This window comes from Salmo trutta, chromosome 11 (genome assembly GCF_901001165.1).
Source record: "Salmo trutta chromosome 11, fSalTru1.1, whole genome shotgun sequence".
NCBI classification, from domain to species: domain Eukaryota; kingdom Metazoa; phylum Chordata; class Actinopteri; order Salmoniformes; family Salmonidae; genus Salmo; species Salmo trutta.
In genome coordinates this window covers 18856647-18871394 of record NC_042967.1, presented here as the reverse complement: position 1 = coordinate 18871394, position 14748 = coordinate 18856647, and the positions used below count along the sequence as shown (strand labels likewise).

The 14748-nt window shown below is 43.8% G+C and overlaps 2 long non-coding RNA genes across 2 annotated transcripts; both read left to right on the top strand.

Moving 5' to 3' along the window:
* Positions 1-565: 565 nt before the first annotated feature.
* LOC115202382 (uncharacterized) lies at positions 566-4494 on the top strand. Its single transcript, XR_003879950.1, has 6 exons — positions 566-605; positions 696-807; positions 2763-2988; positions 3521-3661; positions 3755-3851; positions 4455-4494. It is a non-coding gene; the product is annotated as an uncharacterized LOC115202382 (long non-coding RNA).
* A 6829-nt stretch (positions 4495-11323) lies between these two features.
* Positions 11324-13106, top strand: LOC115202390 (uncharacterized). The gene is made up of 2 exons (XR_003879961.1): positions 11324-11466; positions 12918-13106. It is a non-coding gene; the product is annotated as an uncharacterized LOC115202390 (long non-coding RNA).
* The last annotated feature ends 1642 nt before the right edge of the window (positions 13107-14748 follow it).

Below are 14748 nucleotides of genomic sequence, written 5' to 3'. Positions count from 1 at the left end.
TGTAGTGCTTCGAAGTCCCTGTGATAAGGTTAGCGATAAACTGAACTCCAAACTGAACAGAACTCTTCTACCATTGTCTTAAATATCTTTAATGGTCTCGTTGCAAAACACTAAATTGACGCTAGGGGACTTTGAAGCACCTGTGTGCCGATCTTGGAGTAAACTGACTATAGCAAACACCACAGAAACGGTATTGGTGCTCGCTAGCTCTGATAATTCAGCTATTGTTGGAAGCCAGCCAATATAAAACAAACTATATTACAATTACAAAAGGTTGCAGCATACGTTGTGTACATGGTGAACTCATACAGCTGTCAACCCTTGTCACTGCAATCCGGTCAGCTAGCTACCTTTTAGATCGAAGCCCATATAGAATGATAGCAGATGATAGAAGCCCATCTAGAATGATAGAAGCCCATATAGAAGATGATAGATGATAGAAGCCCATCTCCTACTGTAAATAACCTGAACACTGTGTGTGTGTGTGTGTGTGTGTGTGTGTGTGTGTGTGTGTGTGTGTGTGTGTGTGTAGCCAGCCAGCCTGGTAGAAAAATGGCAGAAAAAAGACGGACGTCAAGAGTATTTTCAGTACACCAAAATGCAAAGTAAGAACCCCCTTCTAGCCTAATATATCAAAGACTTGTTGATAAAAGAAGTGAAATGATAATGGACATGTTTCATAATGATGTCATTAGGCAGAGCAGGCAACAGATGGCACACAGACAGCAGAGCTGGGGACATATGGGCAAGGTCAGACTGGCAGAGACTAACAGGCAGGAACAGACTGGCAGAGACATGGAGTCTCAGGTAAGTTTGTTGAGTCTTTGTTTGGCAACATTATGAAAGGTTCTCTCTTTTTTAGACTTGTAAAATTGGGACATAATTGGAAAATGCCATGGATACCCCCACTCTCAACTTAAACTGGTGACTCAACTAAGATTTGTTAAAGGCAATGGTATTGCTGTTGTGATTAATTATGTAGTTTTGGGTACCGGTAGTTAGGAGTATGGCAAACACCTTATTGCTTTTCTAGGAGACACACTGTGAGTCAGTGAGGGTGGTGAAAGGGAAAGAGCAACGGAGAGAGACTTCAGAGGACAGTGTCACAGCCACGGCAGGACCAGGTGTCAACCTTGTTGCCAGCAGCACCTGTATAAGGGACAGTGGCACAGCATTGTCCAGTTACCTCAGTGATGGCACAAAACCATATGAGCCACACGCACAATTTATAGAACCGCAAACTCTTGCCAACAGTGTTGAGGTTTCAAGAGAGATGGTTTCGCGATTTCCCCTGGCTACATTATAATCCATCAATAAAATTAGTGTTGTGTTTTCAAGCCAGCCATCTTTTGGCTGAAGAGTGGATGTTGCCTTCATTAGTGCAGGATTTAGGAACTGGTGGAAAAGCCATTGAAAAATTCACAGCACATCAAAACTGCCAAACCCACCGCCACTTTGTAACTGTAACAGCACACCAGCTAAATCCAGTCAAGTGCCCAGTTATCCAGCGCGTGGGGTAAACAGCAGAAATGACGAAAGCTACCTTGCACTGTATGAGAAAGCAACAACAGTGATTGAATCCATTGAGACACACTCAAGACGATTTGCTGGCAAAGCAGTGGATCTCTATAGGGCAGAATGTTTTTAAAGTGTTGGACGGTGTGGAGGTTCAGTTTGGCGACCGTTTTGACCAGGACAGTGTAAACATCCTACAAAAGTTGGAAAGAGTGTTTCTCACAGGGGAGTTGGATGAGTCTTTAGATCAGTACCCTGAGCTGAACATAGATTCTCTTTCAGTGCAGATCCCTCTCTTTTGCAACAAATACCACTGTAGCAGCAGTGGAAAGGCAGCAGATGTCCTCAGGAGACTTCCAGTGGAGGTGCAGGGGGTTGTTTGACCAAGTTGAGGTGCTGATCAGAATTTTGTTTGTGGTGCCAGTGTCTTCATGTGAGGCTGAGAGGAGTTTCAGTGCACTCTGCAGGTTAAAGACTTGGCTATGGGCCAGCATGGACCAAGAGAAAGTGAACGGACTCCTGTTTGAGAACCCCTGCTGTATATAATGATATTTGTGCTTTTGTTTAGTAGTTTTCACTTTCTAGTACATGACAGTACACTTACTAATTATTTATTTAATGTTATTTTATTTTACTTTACTTGTCTATAGCTGCTGTCTGAAGAGTTGAGGCACTGACTGAGCAATAAATAAGTATTTTTGAAGGATATTTTGGTTGATAGAATTGGGTTATTCATTGAAGTAGTTGTTTTGCTTTTACAACTGTACTTATTTTTAGCTTTTTGTTCTTGTAAGCTATTGTAGTAGACTCAGGCCAGTGGCACATATTTAATGACTATATAAATGTATCAGAAAAAGTAAAATATAAAGGTAAATTCAATATGGAGTCCAACTTTGTGATGGTTCTCAATAGAGATTATTTTAGATGAGATCACACCATGTTCATTGTATTTATGAAAACTGCACCCATACACAGTGTACCAATACCACCTACTGGTCTTTCTTGGTATTGCTGGTTGTAAATACAAATACCTGCATACACACTGGACTGATAAGGAACACTGCTATAACTATTATTAGTAGTTGTATTATAATGATTTAAAAGTTGGGACAACCCTTCAGTTAACTACTGTACCTATCAATTATCCAGTTGTAGTAATTATGGTTCCTCAATATACATTTAACATTTAACATATTACAACATAATTGTCCCCTCCAAAGTTGATATCAGCTTTTTCGCCCCTGCAGTAGACCTACATAGAAAGAAAGACCCAGGCATTGTTAAACATGTCAAAGGTCATCTATGCTGAACCAGATATGAACAAGAAGGTCAAGTTTGACAGAGGTGAGATGGAGGAGAGGATTGTGGATATCTACATCAGTGCAGACACCCTGAGAGACGGTGAGACCAGCACCAAGAGAGAAGAGACAGCAGACACTGCTCCTAATAATGGACCAGGAGACCAGCACTCAGGTCACACACACACTCACAAAAAAATAACAGTGTATTGTATGTTTCCACAGAGACTGATAGCTCAGGGAAGAGACCCTTCCTAGCTGCTGAAGTGTTTCTGGGGCTGTTGTGTGTTCTCATACTAGCTGGGATCATAGGCCTGTCTGTCTACTGTGAGTTTGTGTCCAAGTTCATTGCTTATCACCTAATTGTAAGAAGTGGTGGTTACTAAGCCTATTTACCTGGTGTTTAGCTAGTAACCTTAAGTTTATACTTTGTAGATAACAGAGCCATCAAAGATTCTGAGGATAAAAGGAACATCTTATCACAGAGTTTTTCCCTTTATAAGACAAACACAACTGCAGACAGAGACCAGTTACAGACCAGATACAACAACCTGACTGAAGAGAAAGGCCATATTCAGGCAAAGCTTTTTGAGATATAAACTCTGATAAATTAGAAGTAAAATCAACAGTAATTATGTATCAATGGGTTTATGAGTTTAAAGATACTGGCTAAGTTTCTCAATGTGTTCAACTTTACTCTTCAACAGAGCAGCAATGTCAGGAGGGATGGAGATACTTTGACTCCAGGTACTACTTCCTCTCTACTGAGAAGAAAACCTGGGAGGAGAGCAGACAGGACTGTCTGGAGAGAGGAGCAGACCTGGTTATCATAAATGAGAGAGAGAGAGGTGGAGCAAGTATACTTTTCATCAGTACACTAATATGTGTGCAAAATTGTATAAATATATCAATTGTGATCAATTTATCTTTCTCGACAACAGACATGTCTTCAACCTCCACCTGAGAGCCTGGATTGGTCTGACTGACTCACTGAGAAGAGACCTGGAAGTGGGTGGACGGGACATCACTGACCACAGGGTGAGAGATTTGACCATTTTACCAGGTGATATGGAGATAAAAAACAACAAAGATATTTTGCTTCCAATCATGTTCATAAAAAGGTATGTTTTCACTCATGAATGTCATTGAAGAGAGCTATAGATTCATTATAGAAACGAGGTAATATTTACATATGAATGTAGAGAAATGTTTTGATGTTCCATTCTTGATAATGGTATGATCATCTTACAGAGTGTGTCTTTAAAACTGTAAAAGCATAGGACTACGTCTATAATTGAGCAGGATGTTTGTACCACAGTGTCGGACTGTCTGGTTCTCTGTGTTGTTTAGGGACTGGGGGACAGGACAGCCTGATAATGGTGGTCTGTTCTCTGGGTAGACAGACTGTGTTGAGATATACTATAGACAAGATGACCCTGTACAGACATGGAATGATGACAAATGTGGGACAAATCATAACTGGATCTGTGAGAAAGGGGTGTAACAATAACCCACAGTAACACACATTCTATCTGTCTCTCTTTCTCTGTGTCTCCGTGTCTCTCTCTGTGTCTGTCTGTGTCTCTCTGTGTCTCTCTGTGTCTCTCTCAATTAATTTCAATTCAATTAAACGGGCTTTAGTGTCATGGGAACATATGTTAACATTGACAAAGCAAGTGAAGTAGATAATATACAAAAATGAAATAAACAATAAAAATGAGCAGTAAATATTACACTCACAGAAGTTCCAAAAGAATAAAGACATTTCAAATTATATATTATGTATATATACAGTGTTGTAACGATGTGCAAATGGTTAATGTACAAAAGGGAAAATAAATAAACATAAATATGGGTTGTATTTACAATGGTGCTTGTTCTTCACTAGTTGCCCTTGTCTTCTGGCAACAGGTCACAAATCTTGCTGCTGTGATGGCACATTGTGGTATTTCACCCAGTAGATATGGGAGTTTATCAAAATCTGGTTTGTTTTCAAATTCTTTGTGGATCTGTGTAATTTGAGGGAAATATGTGTTTCTAATATGGTCATACATTTGGCAGGTTAAGAAGTGCAGCTCAGTTTCCACCTCATTTTGTGGGCAGTGTGCACATAGCCTGTCTTCTCTTGAGAGCCAGGTCTGCCTACGGCGGCCTTTCTCAATAGCAAGGCTATGCTCACTGAGTCTGTACATAGTCAAAGCTTTCCTTAAGTTTGGGTCAGTCACAGTGGTCAGGTATTCTGACAATGTGTACTCTCTGTTTAGGGCCAAATAGCATTCTAGTTTGCTCTGTTTTTTGTTAATTTTTTCCAGTGTGTCAAGTAATTATCGTTTTGTTTTCTCATGATTTGGTTGGGTCTAATTGTGTTGCTGTCCTGGGACTCTGTGAGGTCTGTTTGTGTTTGTGAACAGAGCCCCAGGACCAGCTTGCTTAGGGGACTCTTCTCCAGGTTAATCTCTCTGTAGGTGATGGCTTTGTTATGGAAGGTTTGGGAATTGCTTCGTTTTAAGTGGTTGTAGGATTTAATGGATTTAATTTATTTTCTGGTTTTGGATAATTAGCGGGTATCGGCAAAATTCTGCTCTGCATGCATTATTTGGTGTTTTACATTGTTCATGGACAATATTTTTGCAGAATTCTGCATGCAGAGTGTCAATTTGGTGTTTGTCCCATTTTATGAATTCTTGGTTAGTGAGCGGACCCCAGACCATAAAGGGCAATGGGTTCTATAACTGATTCAAGTATTTTTAGCCAGATCTTAATTGGTATGTCGAATTTTATGTTCATTTTGATGGCATAGAAGGCCCTTCTTGCCTTGTCTCAGAACATTCACAGCTTTGTGGAAGTTAACTGTGGCTCTGATGTTTAGGCCAAGGTATGTATAGTTTTTTGTGTGCTGTAGGGCAACGGTGTCAAGATGGAATTTGTATTTGTGGTTCTGGCAACTGGACCTTTTTTGGAACACCATTATTTTGGTATTCTGAGATTTACTGTCAGGGCCCAGGTCTGGCAGAATCTGTGCAGAAGATCTAGGTGCTGTTGTAGGCCCTCTCTCGCTTTCTCTTTTTATATAGTTATTATTTTAATAGTTGGAATTGGTCCTGAATGGTTAACACTTAAGGCTAAGCATCCCGCTAGCCGGACTTCTGTCGACAACTTCTGGTGAATTTGGAGGGCACGCAATTCAAATAAATAATCATAACAATTATGGATATTAAACATTTAGGTACATACAAGTATCTTATATTGGTTAAAAGCTTAAATTCTTGTTAATCTAACTGCATTGTCCGATTTACAATACACTTTACAGTGAAAGCATGTCATGCAATTGTTTGAGGACGGCGCCCCACATCAAAATATTTTAAAACCAGCACAGGCTTCATAAAATCAAAAATAGCGATTAAATATTCACTTACTTTTTGAAAATGTCCTCTGATTTGCAATCCAAAGGGTCCCAGCTACAACATGTATGGTCGTTTTGTTAGATAAAATCCTTCTTTATATCCCAAAAAGTATGTTTAGTTGGCGCCATCGATTTGAGTAATACACTCATTCAACATGCAGAGAAAGGAATCCAAAAAGCTACCGCTAAACTTTGTTAAAACAAGTCAAAATACATTTCTATTTAATCCTCAGGTACCCTAAAATGTAATTAAACTATAATACACTGCTCAAAAAAATAAAGGGAACACTTAAACAACACAATGTAACTCCAAGTCAATCACACTTTTGTGAAATCAAACTGTCCACTTAGGAAGCAACACTGATTGACAATACATTTCACATGCTGTTGTGCAAATGGAATAGACAACAGGTGGAAATTATAGGCAATTAGCAAGACACCCCAAATAAAGGAGTGGTTCTGCAGGTGGGGACCACAGACCACTTCTCAGTTCCTATGCTTCCTGGCTGATGTTTTGGTCACTTTTGAATGCTGGCGGTGCTTTCACTCTAGTGGTAGCATGAGACGGAGTCTACAATCCACACAAGTGGCTCAGGTAGTGCAGCTCATCCAGGATGGCACATCAATGCAATCTGTGGCAAGAAGGTTTGCTGTGTCTGTCAGCGTAGTGTCCAGAGCATGGAGGCGCTACCAGGAGACAGGCCAGTACATCAGGAGACGTGGAGGAGGCCGTAGGAGGGCAACAACCCAGCAGCAGGACCGCTACCTCCGCCTTTGTGCAAGGAGGAGCAGGAGAAGCACTGCCAGAGCCCTGCAAAATGACCTCCAGCAGGCCACAAATGTGCATGTGTCTGCTCAAAAGGTCAGAAACAGACTCCATGATGGTGGTATGAGGGCCCGACGTCCACAGATGGGGGTTGTGCTTACAGCCCAACACCGTGTAGGACGTTTGGCATTTGCCAGAGAACACCAAGATTGGCAAATTCGCCACTGGCGTCCTGTGCTCTTCACAGATGAAAGCAGGTTCACACTGAGCACGTGACAGACGTGACAGTCTGGAGACGCCGTGGAGAACGTTCTGCTGCCTGCAACATCCTCCAGCATGACCGGTTTGGCGGTGGGTCAGTCATGGTGTGGGGGTGGCATTTCTTTGGGGGGCTGCACAGTCCTCCATGTGCTCTCCAGAGGTAGCCTGACTGCCATTAGGTACCGAGATGAGATCCTCAGACCCCTCGTGAGACCATATGCTGGTGCGGTTGGCCCTGGGTTCCTCCTAATGCAAGACAATGCTAGACCTCATGTGGCTGGAGTGTGTCAGCAGTTCCTGCAAGAGGAAGGCATTGATGCTATGGACTGGCCCGTCCGTTCCCCAGACCTGAAACCAATTGAGCACATCTGGGACATCATGTCTCGCTCCATCCACCAACGCCACGTTGCACCACAGACTGTCCAGGAGTTGGCAGATGCTTTAGTCCAGGTCTGGGAGGAGATCCCTCAGGAGACCATCCGCCACCTCATCAGGAGCATGCCCAGGCGTTGTAGGGAGGTCATACAGGCACGTGGAGGCCACACACACTACTGAGCCTCATTTTGACTTGTTTTAAGGACATTACATCAAAGGTGGATCAGCCTGTAGTGTGGTTTTCCACTTTAATTTTGAGTGTGACTCCAAATCCAGACCTCCATGGGTTGATAAATTGGATTTCCATGGATTTATTTTTGTGTGATTTTGTTGTCAGCACATTCAACTATGTAAAGAAAAAAGTATTTAATAACATTATTTATTTCATTCAGATCTAGGATGTGTTGTTTAAGTGTTCCCTTTATTTTTTTGAGCAGTATATTTCATACGGAAAGAAGTATATTCAATAGAAAAGCAAAATTAACAGGTTGTCACGGCTGTCTAGGACCAGTGGAGATTTGGAATCAGGAGCAGGAGACAGAGGGCCGGAGCAACTGTGTTTAAATAATAATAATTGCAAACGCAATAGCCGTAGGGTACAGGGCGCGTGGCGAAGTCCGCCAGGGGAAAAACACATTCCCAAAATAAGCGCACTGAAGAAAAGCGCACGGGGCGCAGCCCGGCAATATAATGGACAATAACAGCGAAAGAACAGCTTACACTCGCAACTGTCCTGAGTGGACAATAAACAATCCCGCACGAGAACCCCAACTGAAAATACACACTAAATAACCCCCCACTAATGACAAACACAAAACGGGTGCGGGATAGACAGACAAAACCAAAAGACACAGAAACAACGATCGGTGGCAGCTAATAGGCCGGCGACGACGACCGCCGAGCGCCGCCCGGCCGAGGAGGGGCGCCACCTTCGTTAGATACTGTGACACAGGTGCACATCCTCTTCGTCGCACGCGCACAGACTGATTTCCAACTCTGACTCCCAGTACTAAAACTCAAAATTCTTTCTCGTTTGGGAAGAAACAAGCCTGAAACTCTGAACAAAGACTGTTGACATCTAGTGGAAGCCATAGGAATTGCAATCTATGAGCTGGATTTGTATATGACCCTATACCTTCCATTCTAGGAGCATGGGCTGTCCAAAAAAATAATCTGGTTGGTTTGTCTTTGGATTTTCTCCTACCATATCTCTTATAGTCTCATACAATATTTTAACATTTCTACAAATGTCAAAGTGTTTTTTATCCAATGGTACCAATTATATGTATATCATGGCATCTTGGCCTGAGTAACAGGCAGTTTACTTTGGGCACATCAGTCAGGCGGAAATTCTGAAAAAAGGACCCTAGCCTGAAGAAGTGATGATTCCACCTAGTGGTTAAAGTGAGAGATGAACTCAACATAGAGGTGAAATAGTGGTATGACAGGTGAGGGACCTTGGACCTTCTCCTCTAATAGGGTTGAAAGGAGGAGAGGAGAGTCTTTCTTAGAGTCCTCTCCGCCTAATTGAGATAGAGCCTTAGTGTCAGAGAGAGAGACATAGATGAGGAAGAGAGAAAAAATAACACAAATAATTGTGTTTAGATTTAGAGGAGAGTATGTAGACATACTGTACTCTTGAAAATGATTTTTCATTATTTTTATTAGAAACATGTCATGTGATTTGCCATAGGCTTATGCTTTGTACAAAAAAAGTGGGTCCAATTATGAACCTATGTTTATCACTTTAATAATAAGAATAACAAAGTCACTTTTGAATAAAAAAAGGAACAATTGTCTTGAACAAGGTCTACCAGCTTCCTGATTGAATGTGATTGGATACTGAGAGGGCACACTCACACACACAAACAAAAACAATGCTAATGAAAGGTGAGAATGACTCACCTTCACTGTACAAGGGACAACGTGTAGGTGACCAATGGCAACACCAAGCACCAGAGGACCTGTCTGCTACACACTCATCATGGTGTCTAATGGGGTCTCCACCCTCTCCCTCTCTGTTCTCTGTCTGTGGACCGCAGGTGACTGGATGTTTCCAGGCTCTATCCACCAATAAGAAGGAGACTTGATATGTGTCCTTAATGGCACCCTATTCTCTAAATAGTGCACTACATAGGGAAATAGGATGCCATTTGGAACGCAGGCTTAAAGACCAGACTGTTGTGTATAATGTCCTCTCCATCCCTTGTTTATTCTGTTCCCTGACATCCTTCTTCATTTTAATGTTTTTGGAAGGTGATTAATGATCCAACCCTTCATTCTGCTGTTGTCCACCTATTCCGCTCCAGTCATTAACATGAGGCCGTCCTCCCCAATGAAGGTGCCACCAACCTCCTGTGACACACACACACACACACACACACACACACACACACACACACACACAACTAGACAAACACTAAAACCATATAATAAAACAACATGATAGATTTTCTTCTGTGTCTCAGTTGGTAAAATCATCCCACTGGGCACAGACATAAGTTCAACATCTAGTTTTGATTTGCACTTGGTTCAGTTGTCAGCGTTAATGATGTAAGATGTGTGTGTGTGCGTGCGTGCGTGTGGGTGTGTTAGTGTGTGTTCGTGCGTGTTCCTCTGCAGATGGAAGAACAGGACTCTACAGGCTGGCTGCTGTGTGTTTAGGAGTGCTGTGTGTTCTACAAGTCACTCTCATCATCTCCCTGAGCCTGGCTTTCTGTGAGTGACGCTGTGTCCCAAATGGCACCCTATTTCTGTTTAGTACACTACTTCTGACCAGAATAGGCTGACAGGAATAGGGTGCAATTTGGAACATAACTTGTATTTCATTTTCTCACTACAGAAAGTATCACAAGAGACCAGTTACAGATGAGACTTGACATTACATAGCTAGTGGGACCTGTAGTTTGAAACAAACATAAAAACTGTAGACATCATCAATAGAGAATTGAGATCTAGGATCAACTTCTCCTCCCCCAATTCTAACCTTAACCATTTAGCAGGGGGAAATGCAAAACTGACCCAAGATCAGCATCTATGGAAAACATTACCCGACTCCAGATGTGCTATTTTAGCCGGCTCCACAGAAGAGAGAGACCAAATAGAGGCCTGTTACAACACCACTGGCCTGGTGCATGACAGAGACCAGCCAGATACCAGTAGGGGTATCATTGACCTGTGTACAGACATAAACCAGCTGCTGAAGGGGAGAGATCAGTGCAGGCAGAACAGAAACCAGTTAAAGAGTGAGAGAGACCAGTTACTGAAGGAGAGAGACCAGTTACTGAAGGAGAGAGACCATTTACTGAGTGAGAAAGACCAGTTACAGAGGGAGAGAGACCAGTTACAGAGGGAGAGAGACCAGTTACAGAGGGAGAGAGACCAGTTACAGAGGGAGAGAGACCAGTTACAGAGGGAGAGAGACCAGTTACAGAGGGAGAGAGACCAGTTACAGAGGGAGAGAGACCAGTTACAGAGGGAGAGAGACAGTACCAACAGAGGGAGAGAGACCAGTTACAGAGGGAGAGAGACCAGTTACAGAGGGAGAGAGACCAGTTACAGAGGGAGAGAGACCAGTTACAGAGGGAGAGAGACCAGTTACAGAGGGAGAGAGACCAGTTACAGAGGGAGAGAGACCAGTTACAGAGGGAGAGAGACCAGTTACAGAGGGAGAGAGACCAGTTACAGAGGGAGAGAGACCAGTTACAGAGGGAGAGAGACCAGTTACAGAGGGAGAGAGACCAGTTACAGAGGGAGAGAGACCAGTTACTGAAGGACCGATACCAGTTAAAGAGTGAGGGAGAACAGTTACAGAGGCACAGAGACCAGTTACTGAGGAACAAATACCAGTTAACTTCTTACATCTACACGTTCCGCTAGCGGAACGTCTGCTCCAATATCCAATGATGGGCGGGGCGCGAAATTCAAACTCCTCTAAATCCGAAAACTTACACTTTTCAAACATATGACTATGTTACAGCTATTTAAAGACAAGACTCTCCTTTATCTAACCAAACTGTCCGATTTCAAAAAGGCTTTACAGCGAAAGCAAAACATTAGATTATGTCAGCAGAGTACCCAGCCAGGAATAATCACACAGCCATTTTTCAAGCTAGCATATCATGTCACATAAACCCAAACCATATCTAAATGCAGCACTAACCTTTGATGATCTTCATCAGATGACACACCTAGGACATTGTGTTATACAATACATGCATGTCTGTTCAATCAAGTTCATATTTATATCAAAAACCAGCTTTTTACATTAGCATGTGACGTTCAGAACTAGCATTCCCACCGAACACTTCCGGTGATTTTACTAAATTACTCACGATAAACGTTCACAAAAAGCATAACAATTATTTTAAGAATTATAGATACAGAACTCCTCTATGCACTCGATATGTCCGATTTTAAAATAGCTTTTCGGATGAAGCACATTTTGCAATAATGTAAGTACATAGCCCGGCGTTACAGGGCTAGCTATTTAGACACCCACCCAGTGTAGCCTTCACCAAAATCACATTTCCTATAAGAAAAATGTTCTTACCTTGCTTGTTCTTCATCAGAATACACTGCCAGGACTTCTACTTCAATAACAAATGTAGGTTTGGTCCCAAATAATCCATCGTTATATCCAAACAGCGACGTTTTGTTCGTGCGTTCTAGACACTATCCCAACGCTAAATCTCGGCCACGAGCATGACGCAAAATATGACAAAAAATTTCGAAATATTCCATTACCGTACTTCGAAGCATGTCAACCGCTGTTTAAAACCAATATTTATGCAATTTATCTCGTAGAGAAGCGATAATATTCCGACCGGGAATCTGCCTGTCTGTAAACTGAGGAAAAAACCAAAAGCCGGGGGCGGGGCGTGTCACGCGCCTAAGGCTTAGTCCATTGACTGACCACTCAGCATTTGCTCTCGTGTGCTTCAGCCAGGGCTTTGAATGACATCATTCCTGTTTTTCCCGGGCTGTGAGACTCCATTGTTGACGTGAGAAGTGTCACGTAAGAGCAGAGATCCTTTGTAAACGACAGAGATAATAAAGAAGGGCAAGAAATGTTCAGACAGGGTACTTCCTGAACAGAAGCATCTCAGGTTTTTGCCTGCCATAGGAGTTCTGTTATACTCACAGACACCATTCAAACAGTTTCAGAAACTTTGGAGTGTTTTCTCTCCAAAGCTAATAATTATATGCATATTCCAGTTTCTGGGCAGGACTAATAATCAGATTAAATCGGGTACGTTTTTTATCCAGCCGTGAAATTACTGCCCCCTAGATGTAACAGGTTAAAGAGTGAGAGAGGCCAGTTACAGAGGCAGCGAGACCAGCTACTGAGGGACAGAGACCAGTTTCTGAGGCATAGAGACCAGTTTCTGAGGCATAGAGACCAGTTTCTGAGGCATAGAGACCAGTTTCTGAGGCATAGAGACCAGTTTCTGAGTGACAGAGACCAGTTACTGAGGTAGAGAGACCATTTACATAGGGAGAGAAAACTGTTACTGAGGCAGAGAGACCAGCTCCTGAGGCAGAGAGACCAGCTCCTGAGGCAGAGAGACCAGCTCCTGAGGCAGAGAGACCAGCTCCTGAGGCAGAGAGACCAGCTCCTGAGGCAGAGAGACCAGCTCCTGAGGCAGAGAGACCAGCTCCTGAGGCAGAGAGACCAGCTCCTGAGGCAGAGAGACCAGCTCCTGAGGGAGAGAGACCAGTTCCTGAGGCAGAGAGACCAGCTCCTGAGGCAGAGAGACCAGCTCCTGAGGCAGAGAGACCAGCTCCTGAGGCAGAGAGACCAGCTCCTGAGGCAGAGAGACCAGCTCCTGAGGCAGAGAGACCAGCTCCTGAGGCAGAGAGACCAGCTCCTGAGGCAGAGAGACCAGCTCCTGAGGCAGAGAGACCAGCTCCTGAGGCAGAGAGACCAGCTCCTGAGGCAGAGAGACCAGCTCCTGAGGCAGAGAGACCAGCTCCTGAGGCAGCGCGACCAGTGACTGAGGCAGCGCGACCAGTTGTTGAGGCAGCGCGACCAGTTGTTGAGGCAGCGCGACCAGTTGTTGAGGCAGCGAGACCAGTTGTTGAGGCAGAGAGACCAGTTGTTGAGGCAGAGAGACCAGTTGTTGAGGCAGAGAGACCAGTTGTTGAGGCAGAGAGACCAGTTGTTGAGGCAGAGAGACCAGTTGTTGAGGCAGAGAGACCAGTTGTTGAGGCAGAGAGACCAGTTGTTGAGGCAGAGAGACCAGTTGTTGAGGCAGAGAGACCAGTTGTTGAGGCAGAGAGACCAGTTGTTGAGGCAGAGAGACCAGTTGTTGAGGCAGAGAGACCAGTTGTTGAGGCAGAGAGACCAGTTGTTGAGGCAGAGAGACCAGTTGTTGAGGCAGAGAGACCAGTTGTTGAGGCAGAGAGACCAGTTGTTGAGGCAGAGAGACCAGTTGTTGAGGCAGAGAGACCAGTTGTTGAGGCAGAGAGACCAGTTGTTGAGGCAGAGAGACCAGTTGTTGAGGCAGAGAGACCAGTTGTTGAGGCAGAGAGACCAGTTGTTGAGGCAGAGAGACCAGTTGTTGAGGCAGAGAGACCAGTTGTTGAGGCAGAGAGACCAGTTGTTGAGGCAGAGAGACCAGTTGTTGAGGCAGAGAGACCAGTTGTTGAGGCAGAGAGACCAGTTGTTGAGGCAGAGAGACCAGTTGTTGAGGCAGAGAGACCAGTTGTTGAGGCAGAGAGACCAGTTGTTGAGGCAGAGAGACCAGTTGTTGAGGCAGAGAGACCAGTTGTTGAGGCAGAGAGACCAGTTGTTGAGGCAGAGAGACCAGTTGTTGAGGCAGAGAGACCAGTTGTTGAGGCAGAGAGACCAGTTGTTGAGGCAGAGAGACCAGTTACTGAGCGAGAGAGACCAGTTACTGAGCGAGAGAGACCAGTTACTGAGGCAGAGTGGGTCAAGGTCAGGGTCAGTGTTTAGACCAATGAGAAGGTGACGCTGGAGAAGAGGCTCTCCGAGTTTGGTGTGTAGTTAACCTTTAAGGGCTAGGGGGCAGTATTTTCACTTTTGGATGAAAAGTGTGCCCAGAGTAAACGGCCTAATACTCCGGCCCAGAGTCACATATTTGCAAATGATTAGTAGATTTGGATAG